At 46.3% G+C, this 25677-nt stretch overlaps 1 protein-coding gene across 5 annotated transcripts in view; it reads left to right on the forward strand.

Annotated features, from left to right (window-relative positions):
• The first annotated feature begins 1062 nt into the window (after positions 1–1062).
• The window catches only part of Slc7a14 (solute carrier family 7 member 14), a 98348-nt gene continuing 73733 nt past the window's right edge, over positions 1063–25677 (forward strand). The window contains exons 1-2 of one of the 5 annotated variants that reach the window (XM_075950423.1): positions 1306–1492; positions 4269–4328. The gene's annotated coding sequence lies outside the window, so the exon portion shown is untranslated. Of the gene's footprint in view, positions 1493–4268; positions 4329–25677 lie in introns of all 5 variants that reach the window. The other 4 variants (XM_075950420.1, XM_075950424.1, XM_075950422.1 and 1 more) reach the window with 4 other exon arrangements.

Below are 25677 nucleotides of genomic sequence, written 5' to 3' on the forward strand. Positions count from 1 at the left end.
CGTTTTCTAATCTGTCAGAGGCAAGAATACCACTGAGCGTAGAATTCTTCACCTACACCTTCATGAAGCAGGAGACAAAATCAAACCTTGCTTTAAAGCCCTTGCCAACCCCTCCTAGCCCAAGTACTGCCCATTCAAGCAGTTCAACCACAGGGGTGTTACCGATAACTCTTACTGATAAACGATACCAGAAAGGTCGTGGATAAGATGCCCTGTGCTTGCATCTGTGTATGCCAGTTCTCCATCATTAGGTTAAAGTGGTACCCAGTGCTACCGGGGCCAATGCTGCTTTATTCTCAACATTCTGCTTCCTCTGCAGCTTTAGGACTGTAGAGCAGGAATCATTTTTGCATTATCGGATGCTGCATCCAGAGTATCTCAAATATGTATTCAATACATCAATCATCAATACTTCTATAATCTGTTTTCTGGAACAAGAAATCCTCATGCCTCTGCCTCCTAAGTGCTGAGGTCCATGCCACCACACTAAATAGTCTTTTTGAGACAGAGAATTCTTCCAGGATGCTCACTTTAAGGGACAAGTGTAAAATAAAAGTGTGGACACATCTCCTCTGTCCACTTGGCCTGACTTATCTAGTCTGACCTCATGAAAGACTCTACATTCCAAAGGACATCTCCATACTTTGGACAGACACATCCCGCTCTTCTCGTTTCTGGAACGATCTCTCATGGAAGCAAGAGGAGAACTCTCGTTTATTGTTGTCTGCCCAGGTCCGGCACAGAGCTAGACAACTGCGTGAACACGGTGACCACTGTCTCTAGAGTCCTGGGAGATCTCCACTTCACAGACAAGGAAAGAAAAGCTAGGGCATAGATGGAAATTCCTTGTAGGTCTTCAAAAACCTCAAATCTTTGAAACGTTGTGGACTCTAAAAGAAACCTGGTCTATTTGAGCTTTGGGTCTTGTCTTCTAGGAGAGCTGAGGGGAAAATCAACGTTTCCATCACCCTTTTCCCAAAGCGGTGAGGTTAAGAGTCATCAAGGGCTCCTCACCGGGAACGAGAACGCCGTTCAGGAGAGGTGGAGCTGGTGCCAGAAACCATCCCATCCAGCACAGCGACACTGCAGAGTCCTGCCCTACCCCACCCTGCGTTTCCAGGGCATAGAACCCAGCTCCTCTGCTCCACACAGCGGGCATGCAGGAAGCTGGAGGCCGCACCTGGAAGCTCAGGAAGGCGGGTGAGTGACAGACCGGGCGGAAGGGGGAGGGGTGTTCAGGAGCGGTGCTAGTCCCCTGTAATGGAAGGGGCTGGGCTAGCCACGTGACTGCAAGGAGGCGGAGATAGGCAAGCTGGAGACCAGACTGGCAGGCGCTGGAGGGGTGCGGAGGGGTTTAGATCTGAATAATTGAGGAGCGATTCAGCAGCAGCCGCTGCCTCCCGTCTTCCTTTACCACCATCACCGCTCCCACCTCAGCTCTAAGTGCAGATCGCCGGCCATCAGCATCCAGGTCATCACCTCAGCCCCTCTGGTGAGTGGATTCCCCCCTTAACCACAGGCTGTGTCCCTTGTGCAGCCCCTGGTTTCACAACTGGACCCCTGCGAGGAAGATGAACCAGGGAGTCCTAGGCACCCAAAGGGAGGAAGCGGGAACATGGCGCGGAGGTTGAGGGCGACCTACGGGAAGGGGGTCTCTGGAAGAAAGAAGAAGCGAGGTCAGGGTCGCACGGGCTCCAGCCGGGAATGGGGCCCCCGGTAGCATCTCCGATGTGGGGACACGCGGGAGCTGACAGGCTGGGCGCAGCCTCCGCCGCGGCGGGAGCGCGAGGCTGAGATGCTGCGAGTCTGGGCCGCCTGGGTCTCCGCAGCTGGGGCCCATCCTGTCCTCCAAGCCTATGAACGCACCTTGCTGGGGCAACTGGGCTCTCGGCTTGGGACTGAGCCCTTGGATAAAGAAGAGATGTTTTCCGGGCCGCAGTCCCTGAGAAAGGCAGGGACAACAATCTGTCCTTTTACCTGAGCAAAACTCTTCAAAGGGAGCCCGACGCCCGGGACTAGGCTGGTGCGCCACGGGGAGTATCTGTCCCCAGCCAACCGGGACACCATGAGGCGCTGAGAAGGATGTGACAGGAGAGGTGTCCGCGTACGTTGCTGCCCCAGAGCTGGAGGCTTTCGTCCGAGCTGTTTTGCATCTTTAGCCTGGCCTTTTCCCCAGACCCAAAGCACATTCAGTTTCCCATGAATTCTGAGGGCCAGAATAGAGTGGCGTGGCTCTGAGCCTCCTCTCTCCCCTGAGTCACCTCCTCCCCCGTCAAATGTGCATTTTATATTACGATCGAGCAGTAAGGTAGAGGCTGCCAAATGACTCAGAAGGGATGGAAAGACAGAGAAAAGATGAAGGAAGGTAGGAGCAGCTGAGCTGTCGCCTGTTCTTAATACTGATCCCGCTACGTGTGTGAAACTCGGTTCATTGAGATCTTGAGTCCAGAGGCTCAAAGGACGTACGCCTGACTGGCAGAGGCAGTATCTGAACTCAGTAGCCTAGGGATGCAGGGATAACCAGCCTCTTCTCCCGGGTCGCTGAGAGAGAGCTGGGTGCTTAAGCGGAAAAGCTGGCGAGAGGCGGGGTGCTGTCCGTGGTGCTGAAAGTTGCCTGCTAGGAGGTAAATACCCGGGAGTTCGTGGGATCCCCACTTTCTGGCTAGCTTTCCCTGCGACTGCGATATAGTCACCTAAAGGGCGTAGTCTGGTGTTTATCTAGAAAACAAGTGAGAATCCTTTGCCTTCCCAGTTCTCTGCTTCCCCGGGACTTGCTTGAGAGGTTCCCAGCTCTCCTGGGTGGATGAGCAAGGCGCCCCTGTCGTTCCAGGATATGACTTTATAACTCTGGATGATGCCTGATGCAAGTCTTCCGGTCCATAAACTGTTGAAAGGGCTGCTAGGGATGCTGTCCTGCTAAGCATTTCTGTGGCTTTCAGAAACAGAAGCACTGTAAGGCTACAGAAAAACAAGTGAAGTCATTAAAAGGGAGAGAGATTTGTTCTTGTTTGGGGCTATGACTCTTCTCTCCTCTGCACCCTTCTCTCATCACCACGTGTTGTTTACATCCTCCAAACACCAATTTTAATACAGTGTGGGCTTGTTTCTTTAACTGTGTCTTGTGGGTCAGATGGAGAAAGGAGAAAGGCAACTGGAGGATGTATATTAAGAGAATATTCATTTGTCGGATACCTGCAGTCTGCTAGACAATGTCATCTTTAGGCTTCACTTTCCACACACCACTCTCTTCTAATCCTTTCTTCTTTAATCTGTTCGCCTACCCACTGTCGCTCACTCCCACCCTCCCAGATGCCTTATGCTTGCTACAACTGTTCACACAACTTGAGCTCCAAGTTTCTAGAAACAGGTTGGAGGCAAAACCAATAGGCTTTCCTGGAAGGACAAGAACTAGAAGAGAGGGCTGAACCTGGAAATCCACACCTGCTTTTGTACTCAGATTTGTGCTGTTGAATTTAGGGTTAGAAGAGTTTGAGTATGTAATCGGCACCGCTGCTCTACTGAAAGGAGAGGCTGGGAACCCAGAGGAGTCACTCTTTGTGGTCACATGATTGAAACGTTAGTATCTGACTCCTACAAATGTGTGGCAGAGCCAGTACCCTTCCCACTAAGCCACGGGGCCTGAAATGCTCACCCACAATGCCACTTACCCAGATACCCTTTCCCATCACATCCTTTACACCACCTCGTGGTGTTCTGGTCAGCCAGGCACAGATGCTACCCATGGCTCACCAGCCTAGATGATATTAGTATAGTGATATACCACAAATGTCTAACATACAGGCAGTCCTCTTAGCTACTCTTTCTCTTGGATTTTTCCTCTTCTGGTTCTACCAGTCCAGTACTGTCTGTCTCTGTGTATCTGAGAGACATAAACCTCCTCAGTGACATGTTTCCTATGAAGCAGTTCACAAATAGGATGGTACTAAGACTGTCCTCAACATGCTCTTGTTATCTATACTCTCTCTGACCTAGTCCACTCCCCAAAACTAAGTATCTCAGCATAGCTTCAAAGGGACTTGGAAGAGGGCTCGAAAATAATCTAGGCAGAAATAAAGATCACTGTAAGTGCAAGTACCTATAAAATGCTTTCCATAGGCTGTGCGTGATACTAACTCCTTTCATTTATCATTTCTTGGGGTCTCCCCAAGTCTCCCAAGTACAGAAATCATCAGGGGTGGTCCTGAGATTATTCTGGTCATTCTAGCCCTCTGATATCCCATTCACTTCTCCTTGCTTCTCTTTAACAGCTTGGAGTGAGATTTCTTCAGTCATTGGATTCCTGTAGCCATGATGATTGCATTGGCGCAGTAAATATTTTTTAAATTCTTCCCTCATATGTTACATTTCAACTGCAGTTTCCCCTCCCTCCCCTTCCCTCAGTTTCCCCCTCATCTTCTCTCTCTTCCATATCCACACTCCTTATCTCCCCTCAGAAAAGAGCAGGCCTCCCAGGGACATCAACCAAACATGGCATATATATTCTACACGAAGGCTGGGCATGACAACTTGGTAGGAGGAAAAGGGTCCCATAAGTAGGCAAAAGAGTCAGCAACCCCTCCCCAAGCTCCCACTGTTAGAAATCCCACAAGCTAGCTTCTCAGCCATAACATATATAAAGAGTACCTAGTCAGACCCCTATAGGCTCCCCAATCTCTGTGACCCCCACAAGTCTTGGTCAATTGATCATGTGGGCCATGTTCTTGTGGTGTCCCTTGACTCCCCAAGCTCTGCCTAATGTTTGACTGTGGGACTCTGCATCTGCTCCCATTGGTTGCTGGATGAAGTCTCTCTGGTCTCTTTGATGACGATTCTGCTAGGCTCTGTTCCCAGAACACTCTGCAGGCAGGACAAACTATAGGTCAAAAATTTTGTCCACTTGAGGCTTTGCCTGATTACAGAGGATGGTGGGTTAAGGTGTCCCCATCACTAGAGGTCTTTGCTAGAGTTACTCTTGTAGAGTCCATGGAGTTTTCATTGCAGTAGGTTTCCGCCTTGCCCCCGAAATGACCCCCCTAATTCCAGCAACTTCTTTCACTCTTTTCTCCCTTCCCACACACCTGATCCCTCCTGTTCCCAAACCCACCCGCCCCCAGTTCACCTGTGAATTCTATTCTACTTATCCTTCCCCGTGATATCCTTGGGTCCCTCCCTAAGACGTCCTTGTCCCTTAGCCTTCCTGAGTCTGTCTGTGGACCTTAGCATGATTATCTGTTACTTCACAACTAATATCCACTTATAAGTGGATATTATATATAAAAATGCTATGTTTCAGAGTAGGCATTTTTACCATCATCATCATCATCACCATCATCATTATTTTGGTTTTTCAAAACAGGGTATCTCTATAACTTTGTTTGGAGCCTGTCCTGGAGCTAGATCTTGTAGACCAGGCTGGCCTCGAACTCACAGAGATCTGCCTGCCTCTGCCTCCCAAGTACTGGGGTTAAAGGCGTGCCCTACCACCGCTGGGCCACAGAGTAGACATTTTACACTGAACTGATAGCTCTGTCTTGCTCCAGAACTTAGCTTAAAAATTAAAATTCAATCCAAATGACTCTGAGAGGCAAATGAACTCATTACCCCCTCCTTAGAGATCCCCAGATTCCTTCTTATTGCTATTGCCAACATTTTACTTCTGATGCCCCCTGGCCCAGTTAAGGCATAACTCATATTAAATTCATATCAAATAACCCCATAAGCCTAAAGATGCTATTGATGGGGTCCTGTGAACCATGATCTTAAACTGTATGGAACCTCTCTGTCCGTCATCACTAGCTGCATAGGTGCAACTGGAGCTAAAATATTTTGCAGTCAGTATCTCATATTTCAAGTGCTCAACACCTATAGGTGCCAAATGACTGACTACCTTGTCGGGAGGGGCAAAGCGTTTCCGTCATCGCAGAAAGTTCTGTTGGAAAATGCTACTTAAGAAAGTGCTTCTGAAAAATCCCCACAGCAACAAAGGACTAGGTATTGAGAAGAATTAAGGATTTAAGACTCTCTTTGAAGCTTCTGACAAGAAAGGAAAAAAGCGTACTTGTGCTTCCTGTGTCTCTAGCAGCCCAGAGATGGGCAGGTGGGCAGGGTAATCCAGGCAGCAAGGAGCTGCATGTCTGCTGGAGGACATGCTCAGCAGTGTGCTTCCTATGAACTCTATGGTTGGCTGGAGGATCTGGTAGGCTCAGCAGTCGGCTTCCTATGAACTCTATGGTTGGCTGGAGGATCTGGTAGGCTTGGCAGTCAGCTTCCTATGGACTCTATGGTCGGCTGGAGGATCTGGTAGCCTTGGCAGTCGGCTTCCTATGAACTCTATGGTTGGCTGGAGGATCTGGTAGCCTTGGCAGTCGGCTTCCTATGAACTCTATGCTGGGCTGGAGGAGCTGGTAGGCTTGGCAGTCGGCTTCCTATGAACTCTATGGTGGGCTGGAGGAGCTGGTAGCCTCAGCAGTAGGCTTCCTATAGACCCGATGGTGTTTGGTTTGGTTTGGTTTTCTGAATTCCAACTTAGAAGTAGCCTTTCTCTTGTCTAGAATTCAGGCACAACAGCTTGTGTTTCCACCTTCCCTTAACAAGTATATTGTGATAAACATGGAAATAACAGATGGCTTGAAACCAGGAGTGAGTGTGCCAGTTGGTGACATTAATAGACCCTTCCTAGAGCCCCCTTCTTTCATCTGTAAAGCACTGAGGGAATCTCCATAGCCCTCCCAAACAGCTGTGGTGGGACTGAGAGACAGTTAGAGATAGTTCACTTTCATGGAGCATGGTTGAATGCGATCGTTGATTGTTGCATACAGATATGGCACAGCCTATGCCCAAACAGGGTGGTCCAGGTTCCATGGCTTCTGAGGGCTTTTAATCTTTCATAAGAATGCATTTTGTTTTTATTTTATTTTCATTGAAAATCAGAGCGCTGGATTTGAATGTTTGATTGCTTAGATTTCTGATTGGTTAGGGTCTATTAATAGAAACTGTAGACACTCTTTGTAGTTTAGTTTATTTGAATCTGAACATTTCTCTCTCAGAAAAAAAGAATCATTAACTAAAGGGTCTTAGTGTTTCAAAAAAAAAAAACTGTGGTTATATTACAGATTCAGAAATAACACCAAAAAATGAAATAAAATGTCATGTGGGTATTCCTCAGTGCAGATGGGCAAGAGGGATAATTTAAAAGAAATGGTTTATTACCAGTGACATGAGCTTCAACCCCTCTCATAAGTGAGTGTGAACAGCAATAATTCTTGTTCGTGCATTGATTAAACCAAAGAAAAGGCAAAAATCTATTCTTTCAGCTGACTACTTAGAGCTGCATTAAGTATTCTCGCCTTAAATAGAGCACTTGCAACCCAGATTCCCTAGCAAAACCTGTCCAGTTGTGAGTGGAGCTTGAGAATCTGGCTCGTGTGGACCCCCGCCCTGCTGAGTGCCTTCCCCTGCCTGCACCTTGCTTGATGCTGTCCGTTCCTCGAGTCAGAGTGCTTTCCGTATGCAGCCGTAGCTTGTTTCACATTCGATGCTTAGTTAGTCTCGTTTAACAAGAGGCTAACACAGATTCACAGAAAATATGCCCATAAGCGAAATTCCTCCAGCAGATGACGGCTTCCTTTTAAAATATATGTAATATTAATTACTTCTTTAAGAATTTCACATACGCATGTGATGTGTTTGATCATGCTCACTGCCCCCCCCTCACTCTTACCTCAGCTCCTCATAGATCTACCCACGACCAGCCTACTCCTCCCAACGTTAAGCCTTTTTTGTAAATTTCGCATAATTTTTCATTGCAGTTGTTCTAGCTGTTGTGTATCTTGAAGACTCGGTGAAGCCGCTCTGCTGGTCTGTCTGCTATCCTCCTGTCTATCGGCAGAGCACCTAAGAGGTGAAAATGGAATTGGCGAGCAGGCATCAGACTCTGCCTGGCCACTTCCTTTCTTAACAGTCCCAGTCTGACAGAGATGGGTGTTGACTTGCGAGATGCTCTGCCAGGGAGATAGTCCACACTTAGTCCCTGGGGTGGCCAAGCATGTCATTCTCGGTCCTTTAGTACCCATGAAATTATATGACTAAAGAAAAATCTACATTGTGAAAGACGGATAACCCTGACCTCGTAAATCCTTTTAGTTTAAATAATAAGCAACTTTAGTTGAGAGCCAATTATTCAAATTGCACAAAGTGTTTGTTCTGTGGATTTTCAAAAAAGGAGAAATGTTGTTACCTGGGGCTGAAAAGAGCTCAGTATTCCATTTCTGTTAATAAATAAAAGTCTCTGATATTTTTATATCAAAGGAAAGGAAAGTTGATAATTTAGCTCTGACACTGTTCTTTCGAGTAGGCCGTCATTCGGTTAATCAATACTGTAATTGAAAGTGGTCTTGTCCTGGCACAGAACCATGGTGGAAAGGGTGCTTGAAAATCTCATAGCCTGGCACGTGAGCACTTAAAAAGTATTCGTTGGACTCAGGTCATTATTTATATACTTACTGACCATATACTCAGCTAGCCAACCCTCTCTCAAGAAATAAAGTTTTGGGGCCCAGAGAGACAGATCTGTGGCTGCGGGCACTGTTCTTGCAGAAGACCTGGGTTCAGCTCTCAGCACTAACATGGTGGCTTACAATCATTCTTAATGCCAGTCCCAAGGAATCCCACTCCCTTTTCTGACATCTGCAGGCACCAAGCACAAACCTGGTCACAACATGCATGCATGTGTGCACAGACATACATCTAGGCAAAACATTCCTATACATAAAATATAATCAATCTATTTTTAAAAAGAAAAGAACATTACTCAGGCTGAGGGGGAGGTTCCATGAGTAAAATATTGACTGAACAAGCAGGAGGGTCGCATTTGGGTCCCCAGGATCCATCTAGAAGCCCAGCATGGTGGCATGTACCTGGGTGCTATCCCAGGGCTTGATGACCAGCTAATCCAGACAATCAGTGAATTCCCAATTCAGGAAGAGATTCTATCTCAAAAACAAAGATTTTTCAAGAGAGAGATATGCCCAACAACCTCCAGCCTCTGCCATGTGTATTCTCGGTACACACGCATGCGTGCACCACATGCACAGAACCATAAGTGAATGGTTGCATAACATAAGCTTTTAACAAATAAAATAGGATGCAAACGTAGAAATCCACATTTCACTCTGAGTTCCCTAGCCCCTCACTGTGGGTCACAGGAGGGAAAAATGGCCAAGACCGATGGCTCCTGAGAAATGCCTTGCTGACATCCTCTGTATCTGTTAGTGGACACTCAGCAGTTAATGTGGCAAGTCAACCAGAAGGCTCTGATGGGACATGCGCACATGTGTGTGCATGCCTGCGTGCGTGTGTGCGTGTGCATGTGTGTGTTTTGTAACTTAGTAAAGCAGCCCTATGTCTCACCGTCAAGTTGATTAGAAGATGCATAAGCCAGCTTGTCTGTGTAGCTTTTAGTTCCTTTGGGGATGTAAGATGGTCTGTGTATCAGAAGACCTGGTTTCCTTCTCAACTTCAAAACGTCCTGGCATCACTTAACTTCTTCAAGAGTTAGGTTTCTTTATCTTCTCGGAAATGGTTCAGTCACTAAGGTGTTTGGCAGGTGGGCATGAGGCCCTGAGCTCAGTCCTTACACCCCAGATAAACGCTAGCTGTGATGGCATGCACTTGAATTCCAGTGCTGGGGAGCAGAGGCAGGGGATCCACCCCTAGAGCTCAGCAGCCAGCGAGCCTAGCCAAACAGGGAGTTGGAGAAAAATGAAAGACTATCTCAGAAAACCAGGTGGAGAGTGTCTGAACACGTTGGTTGACCTCTGACCTACACATGCAGGCATGCACACACATACACACACACACATACAAATACACACATACACATAAATACATACACACACACACACACAAATACACATACACATAAATACATACACACACACTCACAGACATGAAATCATAAGATCTGTCCCTCATCTTACAAAAATAGACCAATGAGAGCAACTGATAAAGCTTCTCCTCGACTATGAAACCTATATAGAGGTTTTGTAATGAACTCTGAAGCAGAGCTATCAATTAAGTCAATGCCATTAGAACTGAGAAAATCCAGGCTCTAAACTTGCTAGTCCAGGCGGTTGTGCTTGTGTGGGAGGCTTCCTGGTTTCTCCTAAAATCAATAGCTCTCAGCCTGGGCAGTGCTGTCTCACTAGCAAGTGTTTTTAATTTTCATAGACACTCTCTCTTAGTCACTGTTCTTTTGCCGTGACTAAGGGAACACTTAAAAGAGAAGCTATCTAATTGGGCGGCTTGCTTATAGTTTCAGAGGTTCGGTCCACTGTCACCACGGTGAGGAGCATGGTGGCATGCAGGCAGATGTGGAGCTGGAAAAGTAGTTGAGAGCTGCATCCTGATCTTCAGGCACAGAGAGACTGGGCCTGGCATGGATTTTTAAAACCTCACAGCCCCACCCCCAGTGACACAGTTCCTCCAAGGACACGCCTCCTCCAATGAGGACACACCCCTAATCCTTGATGACTAAGCATTCAAATACAGGAGCCTATGGGGCATTCTTATTCAAATCACCACGGAGACTTGGAGAGAGAATACACTAAGCATGGTACACTGTTCAGTACAAGTCTTCAAAATAAGATTTGCTCCATGCAAAATGCTAGGCACACTCTCCTCCACCACAAATACTGTTCAAAGCTCTGCGGTGCTGGTGGTTCCCAAATCATCAGTTGATACAGAGAGACTTTACTCTTGGTCTCCTCCCGGAGGTGAGATCCTTCCATGTGTGTATGAAATTTAAACAACTCAAAAGCTTTCCCAGGTTCCCAGTGATTTTACTAGGAAATTAAAAAAAAAGTGTGAGGGTCAGAAATCAGTGTTTTTAAAACCACCCTTAGGACTGATAAGATGTCTCAGTGGGTAAAGGCACCTGCCACCAATCATGACAACCTGAACTCAATCCCAGGGACCCACGTAATGGAAGGAGAGAACTGACTTCTAAAAGTTGTCCTCCGAGCCTACGCACATGTCATGACACGTGTGAACTCAAACATACATGAGTGCACAAGTGCACACACACACACACAATAAATGAATGTAACAGAAATTTTACAAAAATAATAAAATCGCTTCTAAAAGCTTCTACAAGAAGCCCTGTCCGATTTCAATAGAGTCGACATCATAATACATAGCACACTGTGAGGAGGCCTACATGAAAGGTTTGGATTTAGGACCCAAAACAGTAGGTCGTATTTCTGAAAAATGCCTTCTTTACAGATTATTGAAGAAATATTGGGTTATGGCTTTTCTTTATGATGCTTGGAGTCAGCTAGGAAACCAAACTTTGGACCCCTCCTTCCAGATCCAGTAGCGATCTTCCAGAGGGACAGGCGTGAACCTTAGCAGCTGATATACAACACGCCACATCCTATAACATGTTGTGAACAAGTTTCTGAAGACATCGGCGAGCAGGTCACCTTCTCGGAAGACATTACAATTGTTTTAAAGTTTGGGTGATTTGTATCGTCTTCTCCGGTAGATAAGGGAGAAGGAGACCGCTGGGGAAACGGGAACCGTGTGAACGTGAGTGTGTGCACAGCAATGACATGCGTGTGGACCGAGGCGCAGCCTTGGGAATGGCAGCAGATCCTACTGGAAGGAGTCTAGAGAGAGCTGACTGTGACTAGGGTCGGCTCATCAGGTCGGCTGGAGGTTATCTTTGAATAGGGTTTTTAATAAAAGCTTCTAGGCTAGTTTGCAGCAGACACCAGAATCAGGGTCTTTAGAGCAAGAAGAAACTTCAGAATTCATCTCAGCCACCTCCTTTCCCTGTTTACAGCTGAAGTTATTGAAAGCCAGAGACACTGAGTTATCCAAGCTCAGCCCAGGTAGCTCCTATGTAAGGACTGGGCCTCAGCTGTCGCTGCCCCCTACCTGCCCTACATGCATTGGGGAATCACATTCACCACCAGAGCATAATCCAGGGACACAGAATGGGATTTTAAGCAGCAAAGAGGCGTTAAACTTTCTACTGATTGCTGTTAAGATATGGTTCCAGCCAGGAATGGTAGAACTGTGAGTTCAGGGCAGCCTGGTCTACATAGTGAGTCAGGGCTACACAGAGAAACCTTGTCTCGGGAGAGAGTGACAGAGAGAGAGAGAGAGAGAGAGAGAGAGAGAGAGAGAGAGAGAGAGAGAGACTGAGAGACAGAGGAAAGAGAGGGGAGGAAGAAAGAAAAGAAGGGAGGGAGGGAGGGAGGGAGGAAGGAAGGAAGGAAGGAAGGAAGGAAGGAAGGAAGGAAGGAAGGAAGGAAGGAAGATATGCTTCCTATAACTTGGAATAGGTCAGGCCCCTGCCTATGCCCAGATGAGAGCATTCTCTTCAGAAATGCTTCTCTACCCCCAGCTCACATACTCTCCTCTGCTTCTTCGCTTCAGACTGATAAGGATTCCAGAGGCACAGCCTGAACAGACGGCATCTTAATCTCTGGTGATTCAGTAAATAACATGCTGTCTGTGCTTGTGTATTGATGATCACAGCCCTTTTTCTAGATGAGAGAGCCTTCAGAAAGATGAAGCAGCCTGTGCCCAAACACAGCAGACACAGAAGCGCAGATCCCAGAGCTCCAGCGCGATTTGTGACACAGTTAAATTCGTCACCATCAACATAATTCTAATAATTTCTCTCTGCAGTCAGTTCAGTCTGTGCAGACTTGGGATTCTGAGATCAGTTTTTCTTACTCTCCCCTTTCTTTCCTTGCTACTTTTCTTCCAACTATAAGCCAACCCATGTCCAATATAAATTATCTAAGCTAACAAATTCACTTTACAAGAATAAGAACCAAGGCCCAGAGAAAGGAAGCCATTTTCCCACCTTCTCATAGTTAAAGCAGGGTGACAGCTAAAATCTGTCTCTCCTAAGGATGGCACATTTCCCTCCGTAACAAACTGCTTTAGCCCAGGCAGAGAAGCCAGTGTTTTCTCAGTTCCGAATCCCCTTTCCTCTCACTACCCAACCCTCTCAGGATGGATGCGGATGCCGAGCGCATGGTGTCTGGAGGTTCATGCAGAACCTTGCCATGGTGCCTAGGGCCTCTTAGCCACCATTCTGTGCCACGCCATCCACCAAATAAGGAAGCTGGTTACGAAAATGCTTGGAACACATCTGGCGTATTGGGTGCATGGGACTAAGGCTACATCATTGTATGACAATCAGCACAACTAAAGAGTATTCATTCACAAAGAGAAAGAGGTCAGGGACCACAAGAGTCCAGCAAGGGTCACACAAAGTCATGATGAGGTTATTAGAGATCGAAAGTTAGGTGATAGAGTAATTTTTATAGTGATCAAGAAAGAGAAACAAGACGAGCAAGATGTTTTACCTGAATCAACCAGCACAATGCATTTCATTTCGTATATACTAATTTATGCTGATAAAAGTTCTCTGACCCGTGACACTAATATCTTACCTAAATGACTTCCGAGGAATCCTTTTAAAATTTAGATTATATTTCAGTAAGATTGCATTGAAAAGAGAAGTGTTAGAGAGAGAACGGTAAGAATTTTTTTTTAATTAACTTGTCAGGCTGGTCTTGTAGGGTGAGACCTGTCTCAGAAGCTTATTATGTACAAAAACTCGTCTTGATCAGTCCTGTCAAAGGTGATCCCCCAGGAAAGTGCCAAGCCCTGGAGACTGATTTGTATATTACTAGATGCTGATCTCGCCACAAATGGGGTGTTGTCATGGGTGCTGCCAAGGTTTGTTGATCGAGATTTCTGTCCCTTCCAGTTCTGCGGCCGTTCAGCCCAAAGAAATACAAAGATGTCTACATTAATTATAAACTTGTTGGCCTAGTAGCCCAGGCTTCTTATTAATTAATTTTTACATTTTAAACTAGCCCATTATTCTTGTCTACATTAGCCATGTGGCTTGGTATCTTTATCAGCTAGACAGTCTCATCTTGCTTCCCCTGCATCTGGATGACAGCTGTAGACTGACTCTTTCCTCTTCCCAGAATTCTCCTGTTCTCATTGCCCCGCCTCTATTTCCTGCCTGGTTGGCCCGCCTCTACTTCCTGTCTGGCTACTGGCCAATCAGCATTTTATTAAGCAAGTACAAGAAACAAATCCCACAGCAAAGATTCTCTTCCTGGGGGTTGAAATTACCTGTGACACAACTTAGGAACTAATGGTGCTTCATGCATAAGCATGAAGAAGCCATCCAAGAGGCTGGGTGCTTCCTGCGAGGAGGCGTCTCCTGCACTTTGGGCTGGGTCTCAGTGTCCCACTTCAGAGGATACTGTGAGCTGACCTTGCTCTGATCCAACTTGGGTCAAGCTTATCCGGTCAGACACCTGCACATGGACCCTGACATTTGAAATTTAATATCAAAAACAACCGTAGGCTGGTAATGACTCATCTTCAAAATGCAGATGGCAGTGACTCTCTTGTGGTTTAAAAAGAATCAGACAACACAGTTACTTCTAAAACAGGCCAAATAACAAATTTGACTATTTTTATTTTGCCCTTGTGGTGACCAGTTAGTTATCCTGATCCCTAAAAGGAATACACTATGCAGACAGCCTGGGATTGATTTTAGACTCTGTCCTAGTCACGATGCCTTTGACACACTTCCCAGTCTCAGAATGCAGAGGGAGAACGTATCTGAATGAGTATAGAGCTGTGCCAGAAATAAATCCCTAATATAGACAACTGAAATGTGCCACTATAGAGATCAACCGTTTAAATAGAAGCAAGACATTTTTGCTTCAGCACAGTCTTAGTGCGCGCATCCCAAGTGTATTCCGACCATCAGTTACACATAAACACTACGGTGCTGCCACAGTGCCTGCCAGGGTAGCATGTGGAAGGTTACGGCAGGAAGATATGAATTAGAAGTCGGCCTTGCTACACTGTAAAATCTCAGATCAACAATAAATAAATAAATAATACCTCACGACCAACAGAACATTGTGATGTCATCACTTCGTGTATGCAACTTCACGATGGCCCGAAACTGAGTGTTCTTAGAGTCGAGAACAGCTAGGCAGCTATGTCGTCATACTTCTGATTAGCTTAGCAATTACATTCACATTTACTCATTTCATCTCTGAAATGGGCTTTGCTGTTTCCATTCACGAAACAGAGTATCGGAGAGTTTAAAAGACGAGGGTAAGGTCTAGCGCATGAGTGAGGGTCGAATGCTTGCCATGTTATCAGGTGCCTCGGCCCACCGGTCTGTCCTTCCCACCCTAGGTTTGAATCAGCTCTGAAACAGATCACCCCGAGGGTAGCTCACTGAATACACGAGCAAAAGAGTAACTTACAAGCTTATTGTTACCTTAGCAGACTATCGGACTCAGCTTTCCAAAGATGTGGTGTGAAACTTTGGGCAAGCTGCACTGTTTCCAAGATTCAAGTCACTTCATCTAGGGAAAAAAAAAACCAATCTGGTTTTATATTTATTCATCCATTAAATCTTCTTTTAAAATGAAGTGACCATGGAGGACAAAGTGTAGATAAAACGGGAGCCACTGTCCATGGCATTTTTGCTGAAAGGAAACATAACATGAAATCCCAGTCCCCCAGGATCTGTGGAGGAGGACATCCACAGTTCGTGCTTTTGGTGCCATGTCTTAATCCGGGAGGTGTTTTAAATTCTCCTCGTGCAACTGCCAAAGAAAGAGTCAGGACTCCCAAAAGCAGAGACTTGGGGCTCAAGGCTCTTACAAGCAGGATTTGTGGAAAATAGATTTTCCCATAACTATCGGTAGTGCTCACTGTCTTTAGACTCAACTTCCTATTTTAGAAGCTCACGATACATTCATATGCACCAGCAACTCATTCCTTATAGGCAAAGCAAGAGCTCAACACAGAAGACAGATGAGCGTTGGTGGGAGATTGGTGGCAGTAAGCGTACTCAGCAAAGAGTCAGGAGTTTGGGATTTGAAAGGCCATTTTGTTTCATTTACCAGAACCCTGAGGTTTCATCTGGTGGTAGAGCGTACTGTCAAGAAAATGTTGAGTGAGCGTCTTCATTTCATTTCCTGTTGATGTGATACCATGCTCTGAAGAAAGCAGCGGCATCAGGGAGCAGGCTTTATTGTGGCCCGTGGTTCAGATTACAGTCCACCATGGCGGGGAAGTCATGTCAGCTGGAGCTGGAGGGGCCTGCTCCCCTCGCCTCTGCAGTCAAAATGCAGACAGGAAGCAAGGCCCGCTTGCTCACCCACTCTGCTGTAAGCAGCCCAGGATTCCCTGCCGGGGAATAAGTGGTTTCTGACCACAGTTAAGATGGCTCTCCCACATCATTTAGCACACTCAGTATATTCCCCCACAAGCATGCCCAGAGGCCCATCTCCTGAGTGATCCTCGTTGGCAATTAGCACCCACCATCAAGGCAAGAGACCAAAGAACTCTGAGTCAACAAGTATGGATAGGAGAGACTGCATTCTTTCTGCAATGCCTTTCCTTGAAGGGAAGACTGGGCCCCTCTGCTGGGCAGTGAAAAGGGAACGTGCTTGCTATCCCCCCCCCCCAGACAAAGCTTCATAGCATCTTAGACAAGTACACACGAGTAAATGGGTAAACGGCCAGCCCTTCTCAGTAGCCAATCATTCCATTTGTTGCCAATTTCCAGAACTCAGCGGTGAGGCCACCATCGAGAAGCCATTAACTAATGGATTTTCCCTTACCAAGCCTGGAGGCCTAATTTGTAAACAAGAGCCGTGGGGACTTTCAAGGTGATTTTCTCTTCAGGCTAGGCACATCAAAGCTTCTTTTTTTCCCTATAAGACCCAAGAACAAACAAAAATCAAAAGGAAACCACTGTCAGGAGAAAATAAGCTCATTTCCAGCCAGAGCCCACGTGGCTCGGTGCTCACACAGGGCCAGGTTCTAGCCAAGAAGCCAGGTGATAACATCCTGATGGATTATTTGAGCACCACTTGTAACAAGCTTGTGAGACATCATCCAAGATCATCACTTTGGACTCACTCTAAATGTTAAGGCGAAACTCTCAAGGTATTTCCTTTCCTTTTTAAAGACTTGTTTTTAATGGTGTGCATGTATGTGCGACTGTGTATGAGTGTATGCTTGTAAGTGCAGGCACCTGTGGAGGGCAGCAGAGGGCAGCAGAGGCTCTGATTGCCAGCAGTTGTGAGCAACCCTACACCAGTGCCTGGAACGGAACTCAGGACGTGCTCTTAGACACTGAGCCATCTCCCCAGGCCTCTGCTTTATCTTTAAATAAAATATAGTGTAGTACTTGTCAGAATTTACTGTGGGGTCAGCTGCTTGCAGGTATTTATTTAGATGAGTGTTTCATGGCAGGCTCAAAGGCTATAAGACTAATAAAACTCACATCTCCAGGTCCTGAAATTCTAACTAATGTGGCAATTCTAGAAGCGTGTCAAGGAGGTCTGTGGCTGGAGGGTGTCGGCAGACTCTGACAAGAGTGAACGAGATGAGGCAAGAGCCTAGGAACAGTCAAGGCGGAAGAGTGAGCTGAAAATGGTGCAAGAGAATGAATGTTTTCCATCTTGTAGGACTGGAGGCCGCTGTGTCTGTGTCAGATGGTGGTGGACCATTTACCCACATGTTTGAGAAGAGCCCCAAGGCTGTCAGAAAGGCAAATGGCAGCAGGCCCCTTCCATCCTTGACTTTACAAGGAGACCCCTTTCTCTCTCTTCTCAGGAGCCACTCTACTTAGAGAGGAGTTGGAGAGGATGAACGGAGCTGCAGAGAGAGAAAATAAACACGAGCTTGGCATACCTAGAGCCGAGGTATGCCAAAAAGGTGGAGCTGGTTAGGGCTCCATCTTTGCCCTCCAGTAAAGAGACAACAGAAACCTCTGTCTCCCTGGTCCTAAGATAACCCATCTGCAGGACAGGAAGAGAGCCGCATGTCTCACTTTCCAGCTGGGAAGCAGCACATTACTAACTGAAAGATGCATCTTCCGGATCGTGTTCCCTTCAGCTCCGTTCCATCATGTGCCAGAGCCCCTGGGGACGAGCTGGCCTCCATTTCCATTTCTGGTCTTCTCTTCTTGCTTTTTCCCATGACTTCCTCACTGCAGTGTAGCTCCTCCTCTCCATGTTCTTCTTCATTTTTTACCAACAGCAGGGAAGAGGCTGCTTCGTCAAGGCAAGAAGCCGGGCCTGTGTAATCTACAGGACAAAGCCAACACCATTCAGTAGCTGACCCCAGCCTGGTGCTAGCAAGGAAAAGTGAAACCCCCATCTCTTTTGACTTAATTGCGTAAATGCCCTTTCCTTTAGCCAGCTGCAGGTTCCCAGGGTCTGGACAGCTCTCCTCACTGCTTAGAATCCTACCAAGATGACCATTGTCACTCCCTTTTCTCAGGAAAAGAGGGGACTGATGTATGCAAGTTGTATTCTAGTGTACTTGGACACAAGCAACACATGCACACACACACACACACACACACACACATGCATGCACACACCAGGAAATAAGCAACACACACACACACACACACCAGGCCCTAGCTCCCTTTCTGCAGCGGTCTTGTCTGACTTTGGCCTGCTCAGATTCAGCAGGGCAGAAGAACCATGGCTCCTCACTCTCAAGGAATGGGTCGGACTCTGAGCCCACAGTGATGTCTTCTGCTCCGTACTCCACAACAGCACGGGAGAAACCGCTCACCCTTGTCTGGCTCATCCACCCTGGGGTCAAGGTCAAGCAGGGTCTCCCCAGCCTTCCTGCATCTTCTCCCATCTTATTCCCAGCCCCACTTCCCACACAGTGCTTGGACGCCTGCCTTCCTTCTTTATTTATTTATTTATTTTATTTTCGAGACAGCTTTTGGTTCCTGTCCTGGAACTAGCTCTTGTAGACCAGGTTGGCCTCGAACTCACAGAGATCCGCCTGCCTCTGCCTCCCAAGTGCTGGGATTAAAGGCGTGCTCCACCACCGCCCGGCTCTGCCTTCCTTCTTATGCCAGTCTGGCTCTCTCTCCTGCTGCCCACAGCGTGGAGGAGGATAGAAGTTTCCTCCTAACAATCTAAAGTTCTGCGGGAAGAAACAGATTATTGAGTGTCGAGGAATTCTTAAACTAAAGTACTGTGCTTGGTTCCTGAGATAGACCAATGGGGAAGAGTGCACTGCTGAACAAATGCTTTGTAAATTACACGTTGCACTAAAATTAGGGCCAGCCTGGTCACCTAGGGTGATGTTGGTGTCTGTCCTTGTTTTGCTTCTGATTCTGGGATCAAATACCCTGATAAAAAGCACCTTGGGGAGCAAAGACTTATGTCAGCTCACAGTTCAGGATCATGATCCTCCTCCACGGGCACAGGCTTGGCATCTGGTCATGTCACTTCCACAGCTCTCTAGGGCCCCAAGCTGAGAAATAGTGCTGCACCTTCTGGGACTGGGTCTTCCCCCATCAGCTAACAACCAAGACAATGTCCCCACAGACTTGGCTGACCTACTCTAGGCAATCACTCACAGAGACCCTCTTCCAGGAGTTCTAGGTTGTGTCAAATTAAAATAATGATAATAATAATAATAATATAATCTAGCCATCCCAGTGTCTTAATCTAGAATGTACCAAGCATTTCATACCCATTACATGAACTGGGGTAATGACCCTATGGGGTGGGAATTGTCACCCTCAATTTTCAAAGAAGAAAACTATGACTTGGGGGTAAAAAAAACCAAAAAAGACCTGTAATCAGGTAGGCAAGGCCGAAGATCTTGTTTCAGAGATTGTATAGGCCAACACACAACCATCATAAAACAAGACCAAAACCAGAAAGTCAGAGGAAGATTCCTGCCTCAGGAATTCTAGGACCACGGCCTCTAACTAGCAGTGTGACCCTGTACGCACAGGGTTTACACTTCCCTGTCTGTGAAATGAGATCACCAGGCCTGGCTCCAGCACATCTTCTGGGTCTGTTTCCTGGGCTTGAAATGAGATTGTCAAATCAAATTATTCCTCTCAGCCCAGAACCTGAGAGTCTGCGGTCTCTCCATTCGCTGCGTGCCTCCTCCACGGGCCACAACTATCCTCAGCGCGGCAGATTGCTAACAGGGAAAGCCATTCACACTGTTGGAAATGGCTCAGAAATAATTCTGCTCTCCAGAGAGAGCCCGTCACTCCTACAACTGTGGCTATCCGCCGCTCGGGCTGTCTTTTATTCCCCTGCCCTTCAGTGGCTCTCTGATGACTTTTAAGGGGGAAGGGCTGTGCTCAGTACTCGTTACTCATGTGTTTACATGAGAGAGAAGAATATCACACTCACAAAAACCTTTTACACAAGAACCTACTATAAGACCATGTGGATGGTAGATTGAGTTGGAATTCTCAACAGTCAGGAGTTCTTCACTTAATAAAGGGAATCCCCTGGATTCCCACCCATCACGTGCTGATAGCCAGTTATGAAGACAGATAGCAGAGCTTACACTGGAAACGGTCCTGATAAATGCAACTGAAAGCCAGGGAGAGCGAGTGGTATTTAATGTGAAAATACGATGGTCTGTTTGCAAAAGCTTGCGTTATGCACAGACTCGGATGTGGTGTTTGTTGAACTAGTGCAAGTACATCCTTTGTGCAGCAAAAGGCTCACAGCAGAAATCTGTTCGACACACAGAGTGGCAAGAGAGAGCAGGGAGGGAGAAACAAGATGGGGAAAGTGAGCATTTCTGCTTACGGAAGCACCGGGGTGGCACGATGCCTTTTCTAAATGGAACGGTGTTGGAGAAAGACAGAATGACATCTGATAGAGCTCTTGGCGTTAAACAATCAAAAGCTCCTTCTAAACCACCCAGAGTTCAAGCATGGCGTGACATGTCAAGGACACATCTGCATTCTCATGTTAACTGAGCCCTGCCCACAACAACCAAGAGACAGAAGTAACCCAAGGTGATGGAGATAATTCCACCAACTGAGGGATGACACCGAAAATATGGTCCATGCACAACTGAGAATCCTCCATGCCTAAGAAGAGTGAAACCTGCTACTTGTGGCTACTTGCACTGGAGGTCCCTGTGTGACACGGGAGATGTCAGGTACAGAAAATGAGTCACGTGTGCTCTCTCATAGGGGACCTCAGAACAGAGAAGCTGAGCATTGGAGAGTGGCTGCCAGAAGCTGGGGAGGTCTGCACAAGAGAGCCAAGTCTTGAGCAGCGGGTATGAAGTTAGACTTGAAAGGACAATGTCGTGCGGTGCCGTTGACTAGGGTGCTTACAGGCGATCGTGCACTGTGTATTTCAGAACGCTGAGCGGGGAGCCAACGAGATGGCTAAGTGGGTAAAGGTGCTCGCCACCAAACCTGATGACCTGGGTCCAATTCCTAGAGTCCACAGGATGGAAGACTTCCTTAATAACTTCCATAATAAGTCGTCCTCCAACCTCCACACACGTACCATAGCCTACACACATACAATAAATAAAGAAATGTAAAAATAAATAAGTAAAAACTGGAAGAAAATTTTGAATTTTTTTACTATAAGTAAATGATAACTATTGGAAGAGTTACATATGGCTAATCAGATTCAAACATTAAACACCGTATACATGCATTAAAATATCACAATATCCCATGAGTACTTATAAATTGTTTTATGAGTCAAGTAAAAAGAAGTTGAAAAAAAAGAATATAAAAGGAGATTCTTTGGTCAACATATTAATTATTAACAGGTCATGACAAGCAAAAATTATGTTTCTTCTTTCTTTTCCCCACGGTTTGGGGATGACTGGGGATCGAACCCTTGGCTCAAAGCACTCTCCGCCACTGAGTTGCTTCCCTGGCCTAGAAACATCTCCAGCAAAGCTGAATGGTGCTAGGATAAGGCTTTCCCAGGGAGGGTCTAAAAGTCCTGTCACTGCCTCTGTAGTTTAGTAACCCAGAACCCCCAAGTTGAGAACAGCTTGCTGAGAACCAGGGAAGTCGCAAAGCTCAGCTTCCTATCTCTGAAAGTGTTTGTTCCCTTGGTTATAATGACACACTGTGTGAGACTGGACTCCTTGTTAATGAAGCCAACCACAGTGGGGCCTCCCAAATCCGAGAGATTAAAGGGGAAGCAGAGGTGATTGGCAGGTCAGTCTGTTTGCTCGTTTTCTATGCAGTGGGTTATTGTTGGATGTGCAGGACAACAGGGGGTTACACGTGGCATATGTGGGGTTCAGAGGACGACTTTCAAGAATCAGTTCTCTCTTTGCTTCCTGGCGTCTGGGGATTGAACTCATGTCATCTGGCTTGACCTAACACACTTTTGAGCTATGCTGCCAGCCGTATTTGCTTGTTGTTAAACCCACTCACTGGAATTAGTAATTTTTTGATGACTGGACCTTCATTAGAACACAATGGATTAACATCCCTTTCTTAAATATGAAAGCTACTGGGTGTTTGGGTTGAACATAAACTTTCCAGGGAAAATGAGCAAAGGGATTCCTCTGTGTATACAGTGTTGCTTCCATGGAGATAATTGAAAAGATGCAACGGCAGGCACATCAGGGCGAAATGCTGTGCTTCTTTTCTGGCTGACTACACTTTCAACAACCGCGGTTATCACTTCCACGTACAGAAATCTTAAACAGGGAGCAATGTATTTTTGAAATTTATTAGTCGTGATGGTTGAGAGAAACACACTTTCTCTGGTGCCCAGAAGACAATGCTATGATCATTAAGAAACCAGTTTTAATTTAAACAATCCTTTTCTGAAGGAGAAAAGAATTGCAGCTCCTGTGGTTACCCCTGACAGCTAATGTCACGCTTGACTGCATGGGGGATTTCGCTGGTCATTTGTTTCTTATGCAAGTGCTGTTGGTAACTTTATTCATGAACAAAAAGGGTGAAGATGCCTTTGAAATCACTAATGTAACATGTAAGTGGGTCTTCTGTGGGTATCAATACTGGCTATCCATAGGAACATACTAACTTGCAGGGTTTTTTTCTAAAGGATGTTCAGGATGCAGTGTCTGTCACTTATGGGAGTCCATGTATGTACAATGTACATATAGATTCATGTCAGTGTGTACATGTGCATGTAGGTATGAATACACATGTATGTGTGTGGATGTGGAAGTCCTGGGTAGATGCTGACGGATGCTCAATTACATCACACATTGAGACAGGGTCTCTCACTGAATCGGGAGTTCTTTCATCAAGCCAGACTGACTTGCCAACAAGTTTCAGAAATCCACCTGTCTCCATTTCCCAGTTCTGAGATAACACACACACACACACACACACACACACACACACACACTCCAGATGCCTGGCTTTTTACATGGATGCTAGGAATCCAAAACCAGGTCTGTGCTTGCCCAACAGGCACTTTACCAAATGAACCATCTCCCTTGCTCCCTTGTAGATTCTATAAGGGGTTTTCTGTATAATGGAACTCCTATATAAACCTCCCAAGATAGTCACTACGCCTGAAGTTCCTCGCATGGAAATCAGCAGCTCACATCCTTCAGTGAGCAAGGCCACACACAGGAGGAGGAATTCTACCAGGGATAAGCATTATTTTAAGAGGAAAGGGGTTACTACTCCTTCTGTTTAGGTATAAAAAGACGTTTAAACAAGCCAATTTCATACTATAACTTTATGTTTATAGCCAATCAAGAAAGGCCTCATTATTGAAATACAACTTTGTAATTCTCCATGCAGAATGTCATTGTGGGAAAAACATCATGTTTAACTCTATCAGCTGGCATTTCTCAGATGAAGTGGGTGTGTTTTTGAATTTCAGTCACACAGTCTTATTACTGAGCTACTCAAATCTACCATGGTGATATAAAAATAAAACTGGCTATTTGCCCAGACACCTCAGTGTAGGAAACACAGAGAGCCTAAAGGAAAATGGAGACTTAGAACCTGAGAATTTAAAGTCTGAAAGGGAGTTGGGGTAGTCAGTCCCTTCTGCTTGCTCTTCGGGTGTTTGTCTTTGGTGTGTTGTTGTTGTTGCTGCTGCTGCTGCTGGTGCTGCTGCTGCTGCTGCTGGTGGAGGTTGATTGAGACAGTCTCACTATGTAGCCTGCCTATCCTGAACCCCACTTTGTAATCCAGGCTGGCCTCCAACTTTCGGCAATCCCCTGCCTCATAAGTGCTAGGTTACAGGTGGTACCACCAGTTCAGTTCCGTGTGCTCTCTTGGGCTGTGCTATGTTTTCCACTGATTTTTAATGGGACACAGACTAGCTCAGACACCCCAAGGAACTTCTGAATTCCGCCACCTCTGCCCCATGTGTAATATAAGCCAACGTTCCCTGTGACAGAGTCATGCTAACAACACAGCAGTCACCTCTTCGCTTTTGGGTTCAGAGGCATGAGTCTGCCTCTTGGCCACAAAGACATCCAGTGTGGGCCAAGGACTAGAACTCGATGTCCTTGTCTCTCCACAATAACAGTAAACTGTATTGACTGGTACTTGCTACAGACCCTCATTCTCTAAACTTTTTCCAATGATCTTATTTGGTTCTTAAGACCATGTCTTCTAAGAAGACGTTATCATCCCAGTTTACAAAAGGAAGAAGCGCAAACAGAAACGTGGTTAGTTAAGCAATACAGCCACACAGCTGGAGCGTGGCAGGGCTGAGATCTGGTTAGACGGAGTTAGGCACCAGATCGCCACTCTCACCCACTCTTGTGACTTCTTTCACTCCGAGACCCCCAGTTGAATGATATTTTTACTACATAGGCTGCATGCAACTGAGTATGAGCCCTGTGGGGACCAGTGAAGCATCCTCTTGCAAAATTGGGCGGTTCTACTTGCATTCTTTCTGGGACCTGCTGTAGCATCATACAACTTAGCATCAGGGAATGCTGGCTGAACAATTCCTGACCTGAAGGGGTCCTATGTGATGCAAAGGGTTGGTTAGAACCAGGCATGGTGCCAGATACCTGCAGTCCCAGCACTCAGGAGTCCAGGTAAGAAGGTTGCTGCAAGTTTCAGGTCACCCTGGGCTTCAAGGCCAGCCTGGAACACACAGTAAACCATGTCTCAAGGACAGACAAACAGGGCCGGTGAGATGGCTCACTGAGTAAAGACGCCTGCAGTCGAGCCTGAGGAGCTGAGTTTGCTCTATCGTATGATAGGAGCGAACTGCTTCTTGCAAATTGCCCTCTGGCTCCACATAACCACCGTGACGTGTGTGAACCTCCCTCCCCCGCACCACACACAACAAATCAATTTCAAAATGTAATAAAGCTTTTTTTTGTTTTTGTTTTTCGAGACACAGTTTCTCTGTGTAGCCCTGGCTGTCCCAGAACTAGCGCCGCCACCGCCCAGCTAAATGTAATAAAAAAAAAAAAAAATTAAGCAAACTTTGATTTGGGCTTTGTTTAGGTCGGTCTGGATTTTTGCTTTACTTTTAGCACTTCAGACTTTATATCACATATCTGCTGACAATCCTGTCTGTGAGGAAGTTGATATTAGGCCCCTTAATGCACACGTGAGAAGACAGAAGATTGGGGACGTGAAGAGACATGGCCACGGAACTACTAAGAGGCGGAAGTCGACGTTTCTCGTGGGAATGTCTGGTCATGGGCAGCACATTCCCACTGGAGAAGTAAGGTGGTATTCCAGCCACACTGTTTTTTTTTTTCCCAAACCCCTTCTCCAGTGTGTTAACAAAAAGATTCGTGTTGAAGACGCCTCACTCCATCCCAGGTGCTCAGAATAATTTTAAGGACCCAGTAGGA

Source organism: Microtus pennsylvanicus, chromosome 16, assembly GCF_037038515.1.
Source record: "Microtus pennsylvanicus isolate mMicPen1 chromosome 16, mMicPen1.hap1, whole genome shotgun sequence".
Classification (NCBI taxonomy): domain Eukaryota; kingdom Metazoa; phylum Chordata; class Mammalia; order Rodentia; family Cricetidae; genus Microtus; species Microtus pennsylvanicus.